Here is a 21,463-nt window from a genome sequence, read left to right as displayed (position 1 = left end):
TTAGTATCAACCTTGTGTTCTCAAAAACAGGTTTCATTTTCACAGGTGCTTGTAAAGTACACAGTTGCCAGCAGTTAAATATTTAATACGAAATGTCAAGGCTGCAGTGTTAAATGCTGTAACCTGTTACCACCATATTAATATTCCCTTCTTCAAGAAACAATTTCAAAAAATTAATTAGATATCTTTCTTTTCTCAAGGCCTTAGCTTGAATATCGTAAAGCTACAGTAGCATTTGAACTAATTTATTTTTTAATCTGTAGTTTAAAGTGAAAATTGAGGCAGTTATCTCACACAAGGTCTACGTTTATGACAAAAAATCATCAGAGCTGACAGTTTCAGTTCAGCCCAGACTCGGGATCAGAACAACTTACAAGCTCTACATCATGCCTGAAGTACTTTGGCAAAACAATGTGGAAAAACCTGTACCTCTACAGACTTTCATACCTCGAGCCACTGCAGTTAGGGTCAAATTGATATTGTGTCACAGTTTGCTTTACAACCTAACAGGGAAGATAATACGGTATTTACTGATGTTGCAATAGCTATGTCTTGCAATAGAAAGTGTAATCTGAGTATAGGTGTGGTTGTGAGTACCCCTACTGAACTCACAGGTCTGTGGCAGTAAAAAGGGAGAAGTAAGAAGCAGTAAGTATATTAGTTTGTGATAAGATCCTCTACTATTGCTCAGCTTATTCAAAACTAGCCCCTCTACACAATGGAAGTGACTACAGTGAAAATATACTGTACCATACATACGTGTGCGCAGCTTGCTCAGACTCAGGAAGCTCTGTGGGCAAGTTTGGCGGTTTTCTTGTATATGAAGAAAGCAAAATTACTTTTAGTTTTTAGCAGCTACTGCAGCACTAGCTGTCTGTCTGTCTTCTTTCAGCAATGAAGCCTAATTTTTTGGTTTGGTTTACTGTGTTGGTACCTGATTTTAACTTTGGGGTTGGTTTATTGTGTTGGTACCTGATTTACAGGTTTACATTTTGTTCCTTGCTTTGTGCTGCATGAGAGAGCTCTCAAAGCACTGGGATAAAAGGACAGCACCGTGTCCTTATAGGAAGCTCAGTTCTACTTCTGAGAAAGTTTCCTACACACTTACCATTAAGTATGTAAGGCAGATAGCCACAGCGGTGTCTCTTCATACACCATACCTTTTTCATTCTGATCACGTGGCAGATATCCATCTTGGCCAGCCAGGTTGAGGGGGAGGTCGTGCTGTATTACCACAGGTTTTAATGAAGGAACAATTCATGCATAGCCATTAATTCTGAATCCGTAATTGTGAAGTTTTACATAGGCTTTACCAAGGTATGAGGCTGAGATGAGAATACTTCTTGTTTTCTTCCTTAGCTGTGAGCACCCTGGCCCTCTGATTTCAAACTATCTTGCAGCCTTGGCAAAAGGATCTGTGTTGTCTGAAACCAGTAATGCTACAGGCATGTGTTGGACAGCATCTCATTCTGCTAGTGAGTCCAATGAAGTCAGAGAAAGACCGTCATCTTTTCAACCCTGCCTACTCTACCCCTGTAATCTTCTTTCAGACTAACACAGCTCATACATATTTGCATGTGCATGGAGCCTGATGTATCCCAGATGCATTAGAGATATTGTGCACATGCAAAGTGAACTTCAATGCATGTGCTGCAAAATCAGTGTGCAAAATGTGTCTTACTTCCAGTGCATATGCAAATCAGTTGCACAGTGGGCCCCATATGCTATAAACCTCTCATGCTGTGCCTATATGCTATAGCACAAGTAAGCACTTGATAAGCGGCTGTATGTCCTGGATTTGTGGACATGCAGACACTCAGACACTTAGGAATCCTTGACAAGTGGCAAAAAAGCAGCAGTTCAGAAGGTGATTCATAAAAGCAGCAGCCTACTGCTAAAATGGGTAAAGAGTGTGCACGCCTGGCAGTGCAGTGCTGCAGACTAGTTTTCCAACGTGGTCACAATGCCAGTTCAGTCATAATGCCAGATCGCAGTGTAACTGGGATGTGATGACCATTTATATTACAAATAAACTGATTTAGGTTCTTATATTATTTCAGAGAGCTTGGAAACTATTTAGACAGTGTATAAGCTAAACTGTGAATAGAAAGTCTGAGGGAACATATTGGACTGGAAACCCATGTCAGAAATTATGAGCATAGATGTAACTAATCTTATACTGGTACCTCTGACTTCTCTGCGTGGGGTTCTCCACTCTGTGCCAAACTGACCTGTACTTAACCTTACACATAAAATGCCTTTTCAGCTGTGTTTTTCTGACTGGTTGGGTACTCAATGAAGTGAAGCAGAAGACTCAAGAAAATTAACTCTTTCTCTTGCTCTTGCATCCAATATTTCTTTTTTGTCTCCTGGAGAAGTGTGAGGTTATAAGACTGAAAAATCCTGTCCAAGAGCAAGAATAGTTACCAATGGAGTTCCCAAGCACTGCAACATACAGAGGAATGAGAACTGTCAAAGCAAGCCAAGACAAATAGTAGCAGGAGTCCAAAGATACATAAAGTTCAGATTGAGTCAAAACCACCCAGAGGTTTTGTATAACTGAAAATTTGGAATTTCATTTTAAAATAGCCCATTAAATATAAAATATTGCAATACAGTAGATGAAAGTGTATGCACAGAGGGAGTGAATCTGCTCACTTTGAAGTCAATGAGAGTAAAATTGGGGCCCCAGTATTTTGGAAAGAAAATCAAGGTATAAGATCATCCTTAAGGCAAGAAACTTGAGTGTGGGTTAGCCTAAGAATGCTGCAACAGACAAAAAGAAGAGCCTGAGCTTTGAGATAGGCTCAGACACCAGCCCTTCATCTGGTGCCCAGTCGCTCTGTGTTTTCCATCTATGGCATAGATAGTAGTTGTTATCTCATAACAGGACTGGGTGTTTGACTAAACGAGAAATAAAGCTTAATCACTACATAACAGATAATTTGGTCTTACATACAACTCTGCCAGCAACTCTTGCTCACATTTGTTAAAATTTCATTTCATGTGCCTCACACAGCCATGTCCATACAAGGTGTTGGCCAATAAAGGCAATGGGAAGTTTGCCACGACTTCAAAGGAGTCAGGATTTCTCCCATATTCATCACATGGCAGTATATTTGGCATGATAGCAAAAATAAGGCTATTTAAAAACTCATTTATTATGTGCAAAGAGTATTAAGTAAGTAGTCAAAGGTGAATCCATCCAATGTCTCATCTTTGCCAACACATATTTATCCTTATACAAGGCACACCCTTTTGCTTAGTTTACTTTCTAAAATACTTCCCAATTTTAGTCAAGTGAGTGGTAAATTACCACTGTCTTACAGTCTCATAAGTGGGCAGATTAAGATTATCTGCTTGAAATCCTGCTCCACTGAAATCAATAGGAAAACTTTCACAGATGTTGCATACTGCCAGGATTTCATGCTCCCTCAGGGGCAGTATCTGAACACACTGTGTCTACCGGCCATGACTGTTGACTGGGAAGACAGTCAGACTTTTTGTTACTTTCAGCAAATGTTTACGTTCTACAAATGTGGAAAGAGCCGTTATACTTTTCTTTAGGAATCTGGAACTGGTGTTTTCCTTAACAGATAGGTCAATCTAACGGTCTCTTTAGCTCTGTATTTGACAGTGGCTAGTACTATATACTTGGGGAAAAAAGGTTAGGAAAAATCATGAGTACAACATAACAGGTTTTTTTTCATGGTATGTCCTACCCTGATATCCTGTTTATTTGCAATAAAGAAACTTCCAGAGGTCTTGGTTTCAGCTAGACAATTGTGTATAATGTTAATCAAATAGAATTTTAGAAAATATAATTTTAATGAAATCATCGAAATGTTGGTTAGAAGGGATTTATGGAGGTTGACTGGTCCATCGTCCCACTCAAAGCAGGACTATAGCCAACAGTAAATCAAGTCAGATTTTGTCTAGTCAGGACTGGCAAACCTGCAAGGACAGAGATTGCAGAGTCCTCTGGGTGACCAGTTTCTCTGTTGAGTCATTCTCCTAGAGATAAAACTATTCCTAATGTCCAAACAGAACCTCCCAATTGGCATTTTGTGGCTGTCACTCCTTGTCAAGCTATCTGTCACTACTGAGAAGAGTTCGGATCTGTTGTCTTTGTAACTGTCCTTCAAGCAATTGTAGGCTGCTATCAGATCACCCCTGAGATTCCTCTTCTCCAGAGTGAACAGGCTTAAATCCCATAAGTTCTGGCTTATGGGATAAGCTAAGCCTAACCAGCTAGCTGATAAGCTATGGCTTATCAGTCAAGTGTCTCAAGCCCTTGACTGTGTTGTGGGCCCTATCCAGTTCTTGACATCCTTCTTGAATTGGTGATCCTTAACCTGCACATAGCATCCCAGAGACAGCCTCACCAGTGCTGAATAAAGGGAAAAAGAGCTCCCACTGATCTACTGACCAGTGTCCTCCTGATAGAGCCCAGTATGCAGTTTATCTTATTCACCATGAGAGCACAGTTACAGAAGCACAGGATAATTTAGATTGGAAAGGTCTGCTCTAGATCACCTGGTTCAACCTAATGTGCAAAGCAGGGCTGGCTTCAAAGTTAGATTAAGATGCTCAGGGCCTTCTCCAACCAGGCTTTGAGTACTTCCAAGGATGGAGATTCCACAACCTCTGTTGGCAATCTCTCCCACTGTGCTTAATCTCTCCCACTGTGGGCTTTCTGTCTATCTGGTTGAAGTCTTCCTTGCTGCAGGTTTTGAATGTGGACTCTTGTCCACTCGCTGTGCAATTCTGAGGAGACTAGCTCTGCCTTGTCTTTAAACCCTCCCTCCCTCATTAGACAGTTTAAAACAGCAACTGGATTACTCTCTTGGCTTTCTCTTCAGGCTGAACAAACTACCTCAGGCTTTGTACCTCACATGTTCCTACCCCCTCACCATGTTAGTGGCTCATATTCAACTTAGCATCCACTGTGACCCCCACCACCAGCCCTTTTCATCAGTGCTGCTACTCAGCCCATTAATTCTCGGTGCATGGGGTTATCTTGCTCCAGGTGCAGAACTTTGCGCCTCCCCTCTTACAACTTTATGAGGTTTCTGTTGGCCCAATCATCAAGTTGCCAAAGGTCTTTCTGGATGGAAGCTCTACTATTTGGTGGGCCACGCATTACTCCAATTTAGCTGATTGTTAGTAGTTTTCATTACATTTAGTAATTCTAATTGCATATTTTTCTATATTTGACATTGTGCATCATGAAAGGGATATTGGAGCTTTTCCCAAAACATTTTAGTGTAGGAATGCTAAACAACCATGAATAACATGAATATCAAGTAGCCTTTTTGGAAAAATCTGGTATGACTTTTAAGTCACTACCATCTCCATAGCTGTTTTCTACCGTCCTTTTCCTGTAGATCCCCAAGCCAACAGCAGAATGAGTACATAGGTCATGTTGCCACATTAGGCTAAGTTTGAAAGAGAGGCAATGTCATCACACGGAATTAGATAAGAAACAGTCACATACTCCCTCTGTGAGCTGAGCTGTAAGAGCATTAAGTCCTTGATTGGAAGACTAGCATGTGAAAAGTGAAAAGTGAAAGTGAAAAGTGAAAAGTGAAAAGAACAGGCAGGGAAGGTGTGGTTTTCATTGTCTGAAGACAGAACTGGACATCTAAGGCACAAAAGAAGATATGTTAACTAAGACTCTTAACAGAATATGCTGGACTGTGCAATAGTAAACCTGATGACATTGATATGTTTTGTGGTTCTGAGCAAACCAGTAACATTTCCATGTCAGTTTTTTTCCTCTAAAATGGAATATTGCTTATTAGTACTCCAAGGATATATTGTAGGAACTAATCAGTTGTTAAGTACTGTGAAGAAAAGCATTAGTAATAGCAGTGGTATGTAACCAGATCACCATGGGCACTACTGCCTTGTCTTATGTTCAGGTGTGACCTTTATCATTTATGCACCTATGTGTAGTCAGCCTGCCAGAACCCCATTAATACCTGTGTAATTTTATACAACAGGTTGTAAAAATAGATACGCGCTCTCTTGCAGTATTAGGCTCTGATCAGGAATACAGACTCATTAGAGCAACATGAAGAAATACAGATTTTTTTTCCAGTAGATTTTAATATTTCAAAATTTGGAATGAAACGAAGGAGTGTTGAGTCTTTTCATGGCATGATGCCTCAGCTCTGGGGCAGCCTGTCAGCCTCGCCCCCTGCATGTCTGGGGAACTGGGATTGCCAAGAAGCCACAAACTGGAGGGTCCTTCCTTCCCAGCTCTCAGCACTCTGTCAGCCCCAAAGCAAAGGAGTCTGTAAGCCCAAGATACCCTAGAACCGGCCAGAAGGGCTGTTGAGAAGACAGACAGGCAAACTGGCAGGCTCAGTTGTCTTGGAAACTTGCCCGGATTCCATTGGAAATTGGTCAAAAATGGAAATTCTCTTGTGGAACATTTTGATTTCAATGAATGGCATATCCTGATGGGAAAATGTTTCACCAGAAATTTTCTAGCCAGATTGCTCTCTGCTGGAAGCAGATAAAGCTATTTTATGGATTTCTTCTTTTTTCTTTTTTTTTTTTTTTTTTCACTCCCACATGGTTTGGTAGGATCAGATTAATGAGCAAAGCACTCTGAACATTCAGTGGCATTTGGTTCTGAGGTTTTATTCCAGGAACCCCTCCCTCTGGCTGAAACCTAAGTTCCAGCTCCATCATTCAGGCCTCAGTTAGAAAAATTGTATATCAAGTGAAGCACGCTGCTACCAAAAGATAATCAACTGCTCTCTACTGCTACATTTCTTAGATGCCCATAAGTGCTCTTAAGTTCAGAACAGCCCTTGCACAATTAATTGAACTAGAGGCCTGCTTCTGATTAAAGATACACATTAATACCAGATTAGTCTTAAATACAGGAAGGGAAGATTTCCTATGGAAATCCTGGTATATGTTTCTGTAAGCAGTTTCTGTTCATTTAGACAGCTTGTAATACTGCTACGAGAAATAAAATCTAATCCCCCAAAAGCAGCTTCAGAAAATGTAGGATTTTCTCGTTATTTCAATTTAAAAATTGTAGTATGTAAATAACAATCATTCTGTGACTATAAATGTGTTTTGTGGCTAGGTGGGCAAATATCACCTAATTGCAGCGAAATCAATGAAAATTCTCTTAATGAAGAAGAAATGTTACTTCAAATACTGTGAAGACCAAATGTCTTTCCTCACGTAATCATCAGAGGCCCTATCATGCTAAAGAAGAATAAAATCATTTAGGTGAGTGACCTAGCCAAGGTAACAGGCCATGTAGACAGGAGAAATGCAGTGGATGTCATATACCTTGATGGTAGTGGGGTTGTGGACTCTGCCCTTCATGAGATTTTCAGGAGCAATCTTGGCATACAAGATTTAGAGAAAACTGCTACGATATGGGTGCAACACTGATGGAGAAAAACTGCACTCAGCTGTATAATGCCAAAATCCCTTTGTGCTGTGCTATCCCCAGTGGTCTGTCCTGGTTCTAGTACAGAACACTACTCCCATTAACACTCCAGATGATGGAGTATCCAATTGTTAAATATGCAGATACAACAATCTGCAAAAGGCTGTGAGGGCTTTAGAGAACAGGATTAACTTCAAGAAAATCTTGACACATAGCAGAAATGTTATAAAAAAGACAGGCTACAATTCAGAGTTCAAAAAATCAGCTGTATAAATATAGGACTGGAAACTCTCAGCAGGGTAGCAGTTCCACAGAAGAGGATGTAGGGGTCATACACACAGCCACAGCCGAACATCAGTCAACAAGATTGCTGTGGCAAAAATGGAAAAAAAAAAATCATGTAAGAGTACTGTGTGCCATAGATAATTTTATATTGGTAATGTCTGAATAAGAGAGTTGTGTCGAGGTTTGGCCACCATGTTTCAAAGAAATTGTAATCCAGAGAAGGAGACTGAAAGTCTGGAAAACATGATCTGTGAGCAAGGGTTAGAGGGAGTGTGACTGTTTTGTTTAGGGAAGGCTGAGAGAAAATAGGAAGAAAAGTCTTCAAACACATGAAAGGCTGATAGCAAAGGCAAAGCAAATACATGGTTCTCTGTCGTCACTGTAGAGGAAGAAATGAGCTTGCACTACAGCAAGGAAGGTTTAGGTTGGACATTAGGATCATAAGCATAGGTAGGTAACGGTATGGATCATTTATGGAAACTAGATTCTCCACCACCAGATGGAGATAACAAATATAAAGCAACAGTTGTAAGGAAAGGTTCATTATTCTGATGGGAAGTAGAAAGATGGATCAGGTGACCACTAAAGGTCCCTTTCAGCTTCTTCCTAGTATTCTATGAAAACTATGCGTGACTTTATCTGATCAACCAGTAACTGGTTTGGTATATTCTAAAAGGAAAGGATTTAGGGATAATTTAAACCAGCACACTGGGAGAAACACCTTCAGTGAATTTTTAACAGAAATACAGTACTTCAAGAAGGAAAGTACATCAAAAGGATGCTTTGTAACACAAATCTGTTACAGTAACACTTCTGTCTAGTATAAATCAAGTGACTTTAGCTTCAATATGTCCTGTCTCGAAACTAACTGTGCAACAGCATAACAGACTCTCACTCCCCCAGTATTTTCCTTTCCTTTCATTTCATGCTGTTTCCGTTTGCAGGACAAAAGACTGATTGCAAGTAATGAAAGTTTAGAATTCAAGTCTTGCCTAGATTTTTTTTTTTTTTAAGTACTAAACAGATTTTCCTTTTGACAAGCTATATTGTTAAAATTAAAAAAGAAAAAGAAAAAGAAAAAGAAAAAGAAAAAGAAAAAGAAAAAGAAAAAAAAAAAAAAAAAAAAAAAAAAAAAAAAAAAAAAAAAAAAAAAAAAAAAAAAAAAAAAAAAAAAAAAAAAAAAGAAAAAGAAAAAGAAAAGAAAAAGAAAAAACACTTCAGGCAAATACAAATGGTAAAAAACAAAATTGCTGTCTTATGTTTTGGGAGTGTTGCTAGAAAGGGCTGTTAGTACTTTATTTAAGAAGTGCAAGCCATTTTGTGCACTTGCACAGGCAGGCGCATGTACAATCTCACATCCTTTAGAACTAGTGAAATTTCCTGCAGAGACATAGGCTCAGAAGACAGGGCATGGCCTGCTGTGCAGACCTGATGGAGGAAGAAGTTCATGCTTGTTTGAAAAAGCTGGCTTTCCTTGGGATGGTGGGCCCCTCTGCATTTTTAGGGGGGGATCTAGGAGATTTTGCTGTCTGGACAATCCACAAGCTAGTATTTAAGTTGAGACTTGAACACAAGCCTAACAAACGGGGTGAACAGACCCAGCAAGAGCAGAGTAGGACACACCCCAGCACCAAAGGGTGCCTGCCTTGCATTACTTACAAGCTGGATCTTCCTGTGCCTCATGAGCTCTTTCTTTCCTATGCTGTTTGTACAGCACATTACCATGAAACAGAGCACACATTCTCCCAATGTCATTATTTGAACTAAAATTTAAGTTATCTGTAGTTGTATCATACGGGAATATATGGTTTTAAAATTCACTGAAAGCCATATTGTTCTTTTGTCAGAAAATCTGTGGTATCAGGCTTCTACAGTATTGAACCCAGCAGCATGAGGAACAGTTAAAAGTGCTGACGTATAAGGAGTGAGTGCCCTGCTGCAAACAGGAGGTGTCTGTTCTGACAAGATATCTTGCTTAATGAGACTGTTGTTAAAATCGGCCACTTCTTATACCATAGTACTTTGACTACTGAGGTAAGCCTCCTTCAAAGACATCTGAGTTTCAGTGGCCATGTCAACTCTGTGGTAGGAGGAAGTAATCAATGAGAAATATTTTTTTCCTCCTAAACTGCTGAGCTCAGAAAACCACCGCCCTTGTGACCAGATGAACAGAAACTCCCCGCTGCATTGGTTTTATCGCTTAGCAAGGCTGAACCTCTGCCCCAGCTGGACTGTGAAGAGCTTTTAAGACAGGAGTTGGTTAGCTGCAGGCAGAGCAGGAGTCTGCTTGCATTTCACTATGAATGTTACTGTGCTACTTTGAGACTCTCAGCAACAGCAGCGAGATCCATAGAGGCATAACACCGGTGGGAAGATGGCAAGTGAAGAGTATCAGAGGGTGTATGGGTTAACCGAGGAGCTGACACTTTCCAAGTCATTCCAGAAGTTCTCACAGTTCTGGTTCTTTGCCCCACAGCTGCAAAGTAATGCCATCTAACCTCAGTGTCCAAACTGCCACAGCTTCAGTATTTTAGTCTCCGAGTACTGTATCTCCTGGTCCTTGAAGAGATCGTTTTTACAGTGTGATCTTACAGTTGGTGAGCCATAAGCTCTGCTGCATCACCAGGTGTCTGCTCTTGGAATTTCCACAGTTGTCAGGGATCCTTTCATTAGAGCCGAGTTGCTTGTACTAGCTGGGCAACGATGCAGTCTAGTCTGGTCTCTAGATAAACCCCTTTGGCCTAAAACCAGCTGCATTTGGACCTGCTTCACACAAAGTGTGTTTGCTGTCCAAGTTCTCTTTTTCACTTTCAAAGTCAGTCAGATGCCTCTTTTACCAGTTCTGTAACACTGTGGTTTAGAGCTAGAATCCCCTCTTCAGGGATGTGCCTATCAATCTACAGCTAAGAATGCAATTTCTTTTCTGTGGTCTAGCCAAGCATGACAGTAGGGATGAGGTGATCACCAATGTCTCTGCATTTTTTATGTTACTCGTCACTTGAGGCTTAGAAGGATGGGGTCCGGTCATTCCATGCTGGTGACAACTGTGTGAGCTGGCAGAATCCGTAATTATACAGGCTGCTTTCTATTTCTGGATACATAGGATTTAATGTTTTTTATTATAGTAGCACCTAAGGGCCCAACTGAGTACAGGCTCTACCCTCCAGATATTTGCTGAGCTGCCCTGTCTTTTTGCCCCATCATCCTGAGAGTTTCTTCACAAGATGGGATTCTTTCCTTTCGACTAGAAAAGCACAGACATGACAACTACTGACAATGGTTTATATGTTGGTAAGACAGGAAGAGTTGTTATCTTGATTAAGCACTAAGGTGTGGGTGGACATGGAGAGACTGTCCATCAATTCCTCTCTCATCATTTCAGTCGCATTGTGAAAAACAGAGGACATTGCTTATACAGTTACACAGGTGGAAAGAAAGAAATTATGATGGAGGCTGGAGGCTCGTGGCTTCTAGCAACAGGAGGAAGGCTCCTGCTTCATCTGCAGATTTGCACCTACAAAATAGATTGGGTGTCCTTGTAGCAGCTGAGGGGCCAGGAGCTCGGTCCAGCTGAGCCTGACCCCACAGGTTTTCTCCTTAAAAAACACCAGAGAAGAGAAAGGAAAGGCTTGAGGAGGAGTGGATAAATACTGCAGACCACCAGCTGGCATCATGCAGCCGGCATCAATAACAGGGATTTGATTTTTATGATTATAGGACCCTATCTGAGGGTCAATGACTGCTAGGAAGAAACAGGATCCACCTGACAAAGTGGGGCAAAAGCAAGTCTGCCACATGGCTGGCCAACGTGGCGAGGACAGCTTTAAACTAGGAATGACAAGGGACTGAGATGATGACGTACAATCGAGCAACAAAGTGGTGGACCAGTTTGGCAAGGAAATGGTGCAGGGTGATGTGTAATCAACAGAACAGAGTGAAAGAGGTTGACTTAAGCCAATGCACGTCAATAAGGAAGTGCCAACGGTATGGCATTATGGGGAAAGCTCTCATGCCTTTCTGGGATGTCAGGACGACTGGGTGCTCACCTGAAGTGCCTGTACATTAATGCACGCGGCACGGAGAACCAACAGGAGGAATTAGAGGTCTGAATGCAGTTGCAGGGGTACAATATCTCACTGGGATCACAGTGATGTCGTGGGATAGCTCACACAATGGGGATGGTGTAATGGATGGATACAGGTGACCTAGCAAGGACAGGCTAAGAGGGAGGGGAGGAATTGCCCTTTTTATGAGAGAGCAGCAGGGATACATGGAGCTCTGTCTTGGGAAAGGTATGAGCTGGTTGACAGCTTATGGGTCAGGAACAATATCTTGCTGAAATGAAGCATTAATAAATTTGGAAGCAGGCTTTATATACTTCCTATGAGGAAGAGTTGTAGTTGGAGGAGCTTCATTGTGCGGAAAAGAAGAGCTCTCATGCTAACACAAGATGTTCAGAGTGGTGCTCGTGACCTTCCACAGTCCAACTCATGAACAATATCATCTGTAGTGTGTCTGTCTCAGGGTGTCTACACTTTCCAGCTGGTGATGCTTGTTCTTGATCTGAACGCGTACAATCTCAGCTGGAAGTATTCCTCAGACGCTCCTCATCTAAAACTGGAGCACTGATTTTTAGGACTTGTAAAGCTCTTTGGGCGACTGCTTAGATTCAATAATGTCATATACAGGAACCATAAGATCTCCACATCCACAGACTGGAGGTTTTGCAAAAGATTGCCATTTTGCTCTTTATCACTGCACGCAGATTTCATGTGGGTCTCCAGCTCATTACACATTGCTTATAAGACCTCAAGCCAGCAATATTTCACCACATCTGTGCTAACACCTATGTACCAGATGTTAAGACAAATATTTGTGAGTCCCATATGGCAAAAGAAAATTACCACCTTCCACTTCTTCTGTCTAAATGACAGAATATCCTGTCCTCATTGGTGCCAAATTGTCTGATTTCAGAAAAAACATTATATTTCAGAAGGAATTAATAGGATATCATACACAAGGAGTAGCCCTTGTAATATTTAAGGTACTTTAACAAACAAGATAAGAAAGCTTCCTCTAACCTATCCTGCATATATAATTTACAAAATACTTTGGTCTCTATTATTGTCAGTCTGTAAGAGTTAAACAATACTAGACGCACTCACAGGGAGGAAAATGAAATAACAAACCCTGTGGTCAAAACGTGACATTATTTTAGCAATTGCAATTATACTGACTCCAGTGGAATTTTGCTCAATTACATACAGATTTCCTTTTATAATCATATGCACTTAACTTGAAATAAAAATAGACCTAAATAAAGGGGAAAAAAACCCCAAATCTGAAAGTTTGGGAATGCTTGGACCTGGAGTTTATTTTGACGTTACAGAAAAAGGAGATATCTGTGAAATATTGATCAGGATCAGTGCATCAGTGACAAGAAAGATTTGGAGGTGTTCAAATCCATCCTCTGGACTCGGATTTTTGGATTACTTTCATATCCATCGTTTCTATCCATTGTTACTCAGACTTCTCATATCAGAAACCTGATATTTTGGCTTCTTGCAAATTAACTTCTGATAGCAACAGGGGGAGAAGTCACAAAAATGAGAAGGTATCTGTTTTAAATACCTACCTCATCATAGGGTAAACACTAAATAATACATTCTCTTTCAGACACACATCCATACCGTTTATATAAAACTTGATAACACCAGCCAGAAAGCTAACAAAATGTCACTTTAAGGAAGATTTTCTCATACATGTTCTCACGCGTTTGGAAGAGGCAGGAGAGGAGAGCGGAGTGGGCTTCATGTTGTGCTTATACATTTTAGTTTCTGTTTATAGTTAAGCGATTCACAACTTGGTGAAAATCACATTTTCCAATTGCTTCAAGGCAAACTGCCTGCCACATTCTGTAAGTAACTTTCTTCTCTTTTCATTTTTTTCTTTTTTTTCCCTATATAATATTTAAAAGATGGCCTAGGGCTGCATCTTATTTAACACAGCACTGTAATACTGCTCCTACCAAATGCAAGGATAAGTGTTTCCTATGATTGTGCTACTGTGGTGAGAAAAGTAACTTTTATGCCACAGATATTCCAAGTTTTGGAGAGCTGGGTCTCTGCCAGCAGTCTGAGGCTGGCGCATTCAAAACGCCATGGAAAGATCTGCTAGGGCAGAAGGATTAGTTTATAGCATACAAATGTGAAGTTTAGGCTTTCAGAAAAAAAGTACTTTTAAAAGCCACCAGGATTTGCTTTGATACCAGAACTGAGAATCAAGACTGATGACTGATTAGCAGAACATGTATTACCAGAGGCAATAATCAACAGCCTAAAGATAAAGCACCTGGAATGGTTTGCTTCGCTATTTTACTTTATTTTCATTTATCCCCATTAGCCCTAGGATGCTAAATAAGGCACGCATCACATTTAGCTTTCCTGTAATTACATGAAGGAACTGTTTTCATTTTCAATAAAAAAATAAACATAGTGCAGTGCTATAATTTCACTTAGTAAAAATTAGTAGTTATGAGAGAGACAAGAAAGTAAGTTCAGGTCAAATGCTAGAGACACTAGCAAAGAAACTTGTCAAAGATGCGAGTAAGGCCAACAAGGTCATCTTTGTTCAGGCCCAATGTACCCAAATTCTTAAGACACTTTGGTTTCTGATGTTTGCAAAATAAATAGTTACAGTATACGTTTTTCTTAGAGTTTAACAGTGTAACAATAAAACCAAGCTATTTTGTTGTTTTATTGTTTTAAATAAATATAAGCATTTTGGATTTAAAAATTGTAAATTTAGAACACATTATGTCATGATGAAACATTTAGAACATATGTGGCTATGAAACACACTCTGTTTCATACTGAATTTCTTAATCTACAGAAGCAAATATGGTCAGTTCATCACAGACAATAATAAAAAGCAAAATAAACCCCCGTAGGTATAGATATTATTTGTACTGCTTATGGAAGACCTCTACTTAATGGTCATAGCCATTTCATTATAAGGCAAATTACAAAAAAAGGAAATTAGAAAAAAGGGAAAATTGTAAGGCAAATTAGAAAAAAAGGGGAAAGGGGAACTCGGAGCCTTCTTGAGACACTGTGGGGGCTGGCGTACCCTCTCTTCTTTGGGCTCCTGCCAGCTGCCACATTTCCAGGGAACTGTGACTCTCCACCCTGTGTGCATTGTGGCACCCTTTCAGCCAGTTAAAGAATTAATGGGATTTAATTGCAGCCATTCTCAAGCCTTATTTATTTCTTTGACTTTGATACAGATGTATTCTGAGGTGTTGGTTATTGTGCAGATAATATTATTTCTTCTTTTCATAATTTGATACTGCTACTTACGTAATCTTTTTTAAATGTTTGTTTCTATCATCGCAAACATTTGCTTATCAAAGGAGCCAGCCTCCTTTAGCACACTGACTTTATTAGTCTGTTATGTAGACAGTGTCACCTAATAAGTAATCAGGGGAACATGGTGAAATTTCACATATTAAGCACTGAAATAACTGTCAAACTAAGATATATCCATATCATCATTTAGAATTAAAACCTATAAAGACTTTCTTTTCTTGAGCAATGCTCCCACTGGGTATTTCTTTGCTCATTTTGAGATTACAGTATGCCTGAAACTTCAATGTGTTGTGAGAATTTACTAAAGAAATTACTTGATTGATGTTCAAATACCCATCCCATATCAAGGAGCAGTTAGTATCAAAGTATGTTATTTTGAACACATTAAAAGAAACATCTGTTGACCAGATGTGGTTAAAATAAGACATGGAAACTTCCTTTTGTCTACCTGACTTTGATGATGTGCAATATGCCCTATACTTGAGCTGTGGCTTTGTTCTCTGCTGAGAGAAGTGCCACGCTGACTTTCTAAAAATGCTTTCTTTGTGGTTTGACAATAGTGGAACTGACTGAATCTGGCTGGCTGCTGCCCCACCACTTACTATAGCCACCCCAGCAATAGTCCAGCTGAGGGAGTTAGACCAGCAGAAATCTTCTTCTACACAATAAAATGGTGTCCTTCCAGCTCATCTCCCTACCTATGCCAACTCATGGTGGGGTTAGAGGAATACCAGTGCCAAAAAAAATAAAAGGAAAAAAAAAAAGGAAAAAAACCCAGCAGCCACAGAGCACAGCCAAGGATAAAGAAGAGAAAGGGATTACCTTTTCTTCTTACGCAATAGCACACATCAGCTCTGTCCTACTGATCAAAAAGGTTTTTTAAAAAAAAGGTTGTGGTTTTTTTTTTTTTTTAAAGCAGAAAATGCCTTTTCTGTTTCGTAACATAAGTTCTGGTGTGTTTGGGCAAAAAAAAAAAAGGTGTTTAAAATATAAAAGAAAACAAGCATAGACATTTCAAACAGTCTCCCAGTCCCTCCCGGCCCAGGGCACCAGGCTGACTTTTGGGCACACCTTTTGGGCACACCCTCAGTCGTTCGCTTGTGGACGCGTGGCTGTGGATGTACACGCGGAAGGGACTGTTTGAATATCAGCCTTCACTGAATTATCCAAAAAGCCGTAGTCCAGAACAGCCCTTCCTACGCGAAGCGTCTGCGCCATGCCAGCGAGGATCGAGCTGTACCCAGTCTCCTCACGGCGCCCGACAGCAAGGCCCGGGGGGACCCGGCAGGTGCAGGGGAAGCCCCGCTGCCCCCCGGGACGGCAGCCACCAGCGGTGGCCCCTGCGGCCGTCGCCGGAGCCCGCCCTACGCTGCGGCCCTGCGGGGCGGCGGTCGCCCGCCCAGCCCAGGCGACCGGCCTGGGGCGCGTTCGGGGAGCGCGCAGCAAGATCCCGGGGGCAGCGGGAAGGGGTCTGGCCCCGAGTCCGCTCCGACGCGCCGTGACTTGCGCGCACCCCACCCGTGTCTAACCGGGACGGCCCCTCCGCCTGCGGCGGGAGCGCCGCGGGGGCCGCGGGGGCGGGAGCAGGGGGGGGCGCGCCTGTGGGGCGGCGCCGCCGCGGCGGCCCCGGTCCGCCACCGGTAGGGGGCGGGCGCGCCGCCTCCGCGCCTGCCTCTGCCTCTGCAGCGGCGGCGGTTCCGCTCGGCTTCCTGCTCCGTCGCCGGCGGGCGGGCCGGGGCAGCCTGCGCGGCGCGGCCGCTGAGGGGACGCGGGGAGGCTGCGCGACGTGCCCGCGGCCCTACAGCCCAGGTAGGGGCTCGCGTCCTCCGCGGGGCTATGCGGGCGGGCAGGCGCCCGCGCTCGCCGCCCCTCCCGCCGGGGAGCCCGCCGCTGGCTCTGCCGCCCGGGCGCGCATCGCTCTTCTCTCCGCTGGGCAGCCACGCCGCGCCAGGCTGGCGCTGGCCGCCTGCCCTTGCCTCCGCCGCCGGCTTCCCCCGGCGGTGCAACTTCCCCGGGCCGCCCGGCCCTTCCCCCGTCCCCTCCCGCCCGGGAGCTGCCACCGGGAGGGGTGAGGCGGGCCGGGGCGGCGGGTGCGGGGCAGGGCAGAGCCGGGCGGCATCCTCGTCCCCCGGGACCCTTCGGAGCAACCAGCCGGGCGGCGAGCGGGGCGGGGGTCTCCCCTCCCCTCCTCCCCGTTCCCCGGGGCGGGGGTCTCTCCTCCTCTCCTCCTCTCCTCCTCTCCTCCTCTCCTCCTCTCCTCCTCTCCTCCTCTCCTCCTCTCCTCCCCGTTCCCTTCCTCTTCTCCGTCGGCCCGGCACGGCGAGGGGGCTCACGGCCAGCCTGGCGGCGGTGGTGCGGCGCCAGCAGCCGCTCTGCGCCCCGTGCCGGTGCGAGCGCTCGGTGCTGCCGGTGCGCTGGCCACGCCGGAGGCGGGGGAGGGAAGAGGCTCCGTGGGGTGGCGGCGCTCGGCGAAACTGGACGCCTCGGTCCGGTTAAATAAGTTAAGTGTTTGTGCGGTGTAGGCAGCCTCTTGCTGCTGAAACGAAGAGCGTGAAAATGAAACGATGCTGCTTTTAAGCGGTTTTATTCTCTTCTCTTTCTCTGTTGAGTACCGGATCATGGACGTTGTTGGCAGACGGGTTATAAGGCTGAACTCTTGTTTAACTACAACACTAAGTACACCGTTACAGAGAACAGGCGTGAACTGATAAGGAAGGAGAATGTGCTGTGCATCCAGGTTTGCAGAAGGATACTTGTCGAAGGAGTCTGTGTTCCTTTGGTTTCTAGCCTCTGAGTTGCTGAAGTAGGAAACAGTACAGTAATTCTATACATTTATGGGTTTTTTGGTAGGTAAGTGCTACCATATCTTAAGTTACGTTTTTGCCTGAGCTGCTGAGGGGCTGTGTAACTCACCTAATTTCTTTGTCTTTCCATTTTCTCACATTTAAAAGAGGTTAAATGATAACATAATAACTCCAGATTTTTGTAATGATCGCTGCATATAGCAGGTATTCTTTGTAATATTCTGTGTGCCCTGTAATGCCGCACAGGCTTAGAGCCCGTGGTGGTTCTTTGCTGGTGAACCTAGCTGACGGGTCCTCTTCATTTAACAAAGGATTTATTTAATAGTAATAGGAGAAATATTTAGGAAAAAAAACCCAACAACCCAGAAATAGCTGGTTAATGGCTGTGTACAACAGTCTTTTTTAAAGCCTTCGAAACTAATCAAGGTATGAATGTCTTCATTAGCATATATTCCCCCCCCCAGGGATTCTTTTAAGTCTGAAGAAATCTTTTGCATCTGTTGGTTTGCATAGTTGTCTGTGTGGCAAAACAAGTTTTGTAACTTGCTTTAAGCCTGCAGGTAGGCTCTTCACAAGCTAATAGCTTGGTATTGTCATGTAATAATATTCCATCGCTTCGGGATGGAGGAGGCACCTGGTTTGTTGCACACCATTGCTTCCAGCTCTTTCCAACAGTCCTGACCATTTCACCCAGTAAGTGCGGAGTAAATACTTATACAAGTGGCCTCATGGTACCCACAAGTTACTGCCTAGCATCTCTAGGTGCAGCCCGAGTGCTTCAGGGCATACGTGGTCTACATTTAATGAGAATTCTCAGTGCTTTAATAGAAGAGTGATAATATAGACAGAGTGAGAATTTAGTGGAACTTTGGCAAGCTGATATTTAAAAAGTGAACTCCTGAATGTTTAGTTTCCAGTTTTGTTTGGAATATTAGCATACTATACAGGAAAGGGATTTTTTTTTTTCTGTGAGATTGTGAGATGGATCACTACTATGTAAGCTGCAAAAATACCAGTTTGCTTACAGATTATTTGGTAGCCTAAAGATTATTTGTCCGTAAGGTGAATCTGCAGCAGACACAGAGAACTTGTTCCTTAAGATTTAAATTGTTCAAAGAGAAGTTGTTATTCAAATAGAACTTAGGTTCTGGTTTTTAAACCTGCAGTCCCAGTGAAGTCAGAGGGTTGACAAGCGAGTGTAAGGGCTGCAAGACTTACTACTTATATCGGTGATCAGTATCTCCATGAGCCCTAATAGAAGTGATATATACGCTCAGTTTTGAGTTTTTCACTAAAATCTGCTGAGAAAGTGTAGGATTTAAGGCATAATTATTGTAAACCTGTGTGTTTTCTCTGCCAGTGGCCGGCTGCACAAGCCCGTGACAATCGTTTTGCTGTCAACAGCATTGGAATTACTGTAATTGTTTCACAGTTTAGAAGGATCCCTCTGGGAAGTCTCACATTGATCTGAAACCAAGACTGTCCATAAATTCTCAGGATTACTTTAGGAAAAATGTAATCTGCAATAGTGTCAGAAATCTTAGAGTCTTACAATGAGACTTCGTGAGATGGCTGAGCAAATCTTAACAGCGTAATGCTGCTGTGCTTTGGCTCCTGACACTCCTAAAAGTTGTCTGCTAATCTGGCAGAAATTACATTAACTCTCTTTTACTGGGTTAGCTTTCCTTAGTGAGCAAAATCACGTGGGCTGGGCTGGAGAAATGGTGAGTGGGCTGGAGCAACCTGGCAGGTGAGCACACCTATCTCATAAATTTTCATGCTTCCTAGTACTGTCCAGGCCTGAGGCCCAGTGACGTGAGAACACAAAAGAGCGGTGACGAGGAAATAACTTTAAACTGGTATTGCTGCTTGAAACCTCATTTCTTAGCACCAGAATTTTCAACTCAGATGAATGTTAAAGCATCTGTAACCTATAAATAGGTACTCCTGGCTTCCTGCTTCATCATCTAAAATGCTGTGTCTAACCATGAATCCAAGCATAGCTTCCTCATGCTTTTCTTAATGGTATATGCGTCCCAAGAGGACTTCAGGATTTTTTTTTCTTAAACAAATATTTTTCTGGATAATTTGTAGTTCTAATTCTGCCCTGTAATTTGTTTGCATCTGCCTGCATCTTGATGTTATCCACAGATTTAAAAAGTTTATCCCTATTCAGTAGTCCAAGTCATTGATGACAATATTAAATATTATTTTACCCAGGCTTCCTGAAATTCGGTCACACTTAAGTTTTCACAGGGCGTTATCAATAGTTACTCTTTTGGAATTGTTCAACTATTTTTGCTCCCCATATACGGTACCATATTTCTATGATACAAAAATAGTTTGTGTCTTCATTTGCAGACGGAGCTGCAACTTAGCTTTTTCCAGCTCTTGTTGGAGCTCAGTGCCAAGAGGATATGGAAGAGACTTTGTGAGAGGGGGGAGAAGCTTTGGAAGACTTATCAGGACAGAGGGAGCTGCTGGAGTAAACTCTGCCCTGCGTTTAATGTGCACTGCTGTTGAGTCAGTTTTAATGGCAGAAAGTTGCACAATGTGTTTATATGTACAAAACCATGGTACCTCTCATGAGAGCCCAGTTAAAATCTTAATGATCATCAAAACAGATGACACTTACGGTTTCTCCTCTATTCATGAGACTTGCTTTCTTCTTGTGACTGGCTGGCTGACTTCCTTTCTCCTACCCTCTCTCCTGTTTTCTTTTATCTGAGGAGGAAGTAACCATCTCCTACTAGCAAAGACTTTTTCTTGATCTGTTTTGGTATCACCAGTTAGTTGAGTCATCACTTCACAAACATTTAAGCTGGTATAAGCTAGTACTACTGCTGCTAGAAAGCTGCTGACCTGCTCCCACGTGCTTATTTCTGCTTTTGGATCAGCCCAGATATTCGTAGAAGTAACAGTTGAGATGACTGAGGGAACTGCCACGGCTGGCTGGCTGCTTGCTGGTCAGCTGAACGTCAGTGACACCTGAATGGTTTTGGAACTGCATTTGAGTCAATTCAGGCAAAAGTTTATTACAGGAATTTCTGTAATAATTAGTGAATTTCTCTTAAAACAGCATGATCCAGAGAGGCATGGCATCAGGAGTTGTTATAGTATACAGTGATTGCTTGTCAGTGTCTTCACGTCAGCTGTGTATAGAGTCTCAGTGGTAAGCTCACTGTGGTAAGCACCCTTCTGTCACTGAGGGATGCCATTCCTCAAATTAGTTTACGTGTACTTAATGTGGCAAATTTTTCCATAGGTGATGACATGCAGTAACTTGCTATCCCACATAACTTTAATTTTTCCCGCCTATGATGGTTCTTAGATTTTAAAATCTCAAAGGATAGAAGACAGCTGTGTTGGGTTTTAGTTAGTGGGGTATGTACCAACTGTTGCCTAAATATTAAAGTATACAAAGTGTATATATATACAGATAAAAATATAAAAAGAGTACATTGCTTAGAATTTTTTTTTGCTGTGAAATTAATTCATCTCAGATATGGCTTGTGTGTTTGGTACTGGTTGCTGGAAGATTGCATCCAGCCAGGAGGTAGGTTATGGATCTTTGTTCTAATCCC

At 42.5% G+C, this 21,463-nt stretch overlaps 2 protein-coding genes across 2 annotated transcripts in view; one reads left to right on the top strand and one right to left on the bottom strand.

The window, feature by feature from the left end:
* Positions 1–21,463, bottom strand: part of WNT16 (Wnt family member 16) — an 873,674-nt gene that overhangs the window by 800,723 nt on the left and 51,488 nt on the right. The window lies entirely within an intron of this gene.
* Positions 16,838–21,463, top strand: part of FAM3C (FAM3 metabolism regulating signaling molecule C) — a 34,308-nt gene continuing 29,682 nt past the window's right edge. Inside the window, exon 1 of the mRNA XM_050893062.1 lies at positions 16,838–16,884. The gene's annotated coding sequence lies outside the window, so the exon portion shown is untranslated. The remainder of the gene's footprint in view (positions 16,885–21,463) is intronic.

Source organism: Gymnogyps californianus, chromosome 1 (genome assembly GCF_018139145.2).
Source record: "Gymnogyps californianus isolate 813 chromosome 1, ASM1813914v2, whole genome shotgun sequence".
In the NCBI taxonomy this organism is placed as follows: Eukaryota; Metazoa; Chordata; class Aves; order Accipitriformes; family Cathartidae; genus Gymnogyps; species Gymnogyps californianus.
The sequence above is the reverse complement of the archived record's forward strand: the minus strand, read 5'-3'. Positions and strand labels throughout refer to the sequence as shown.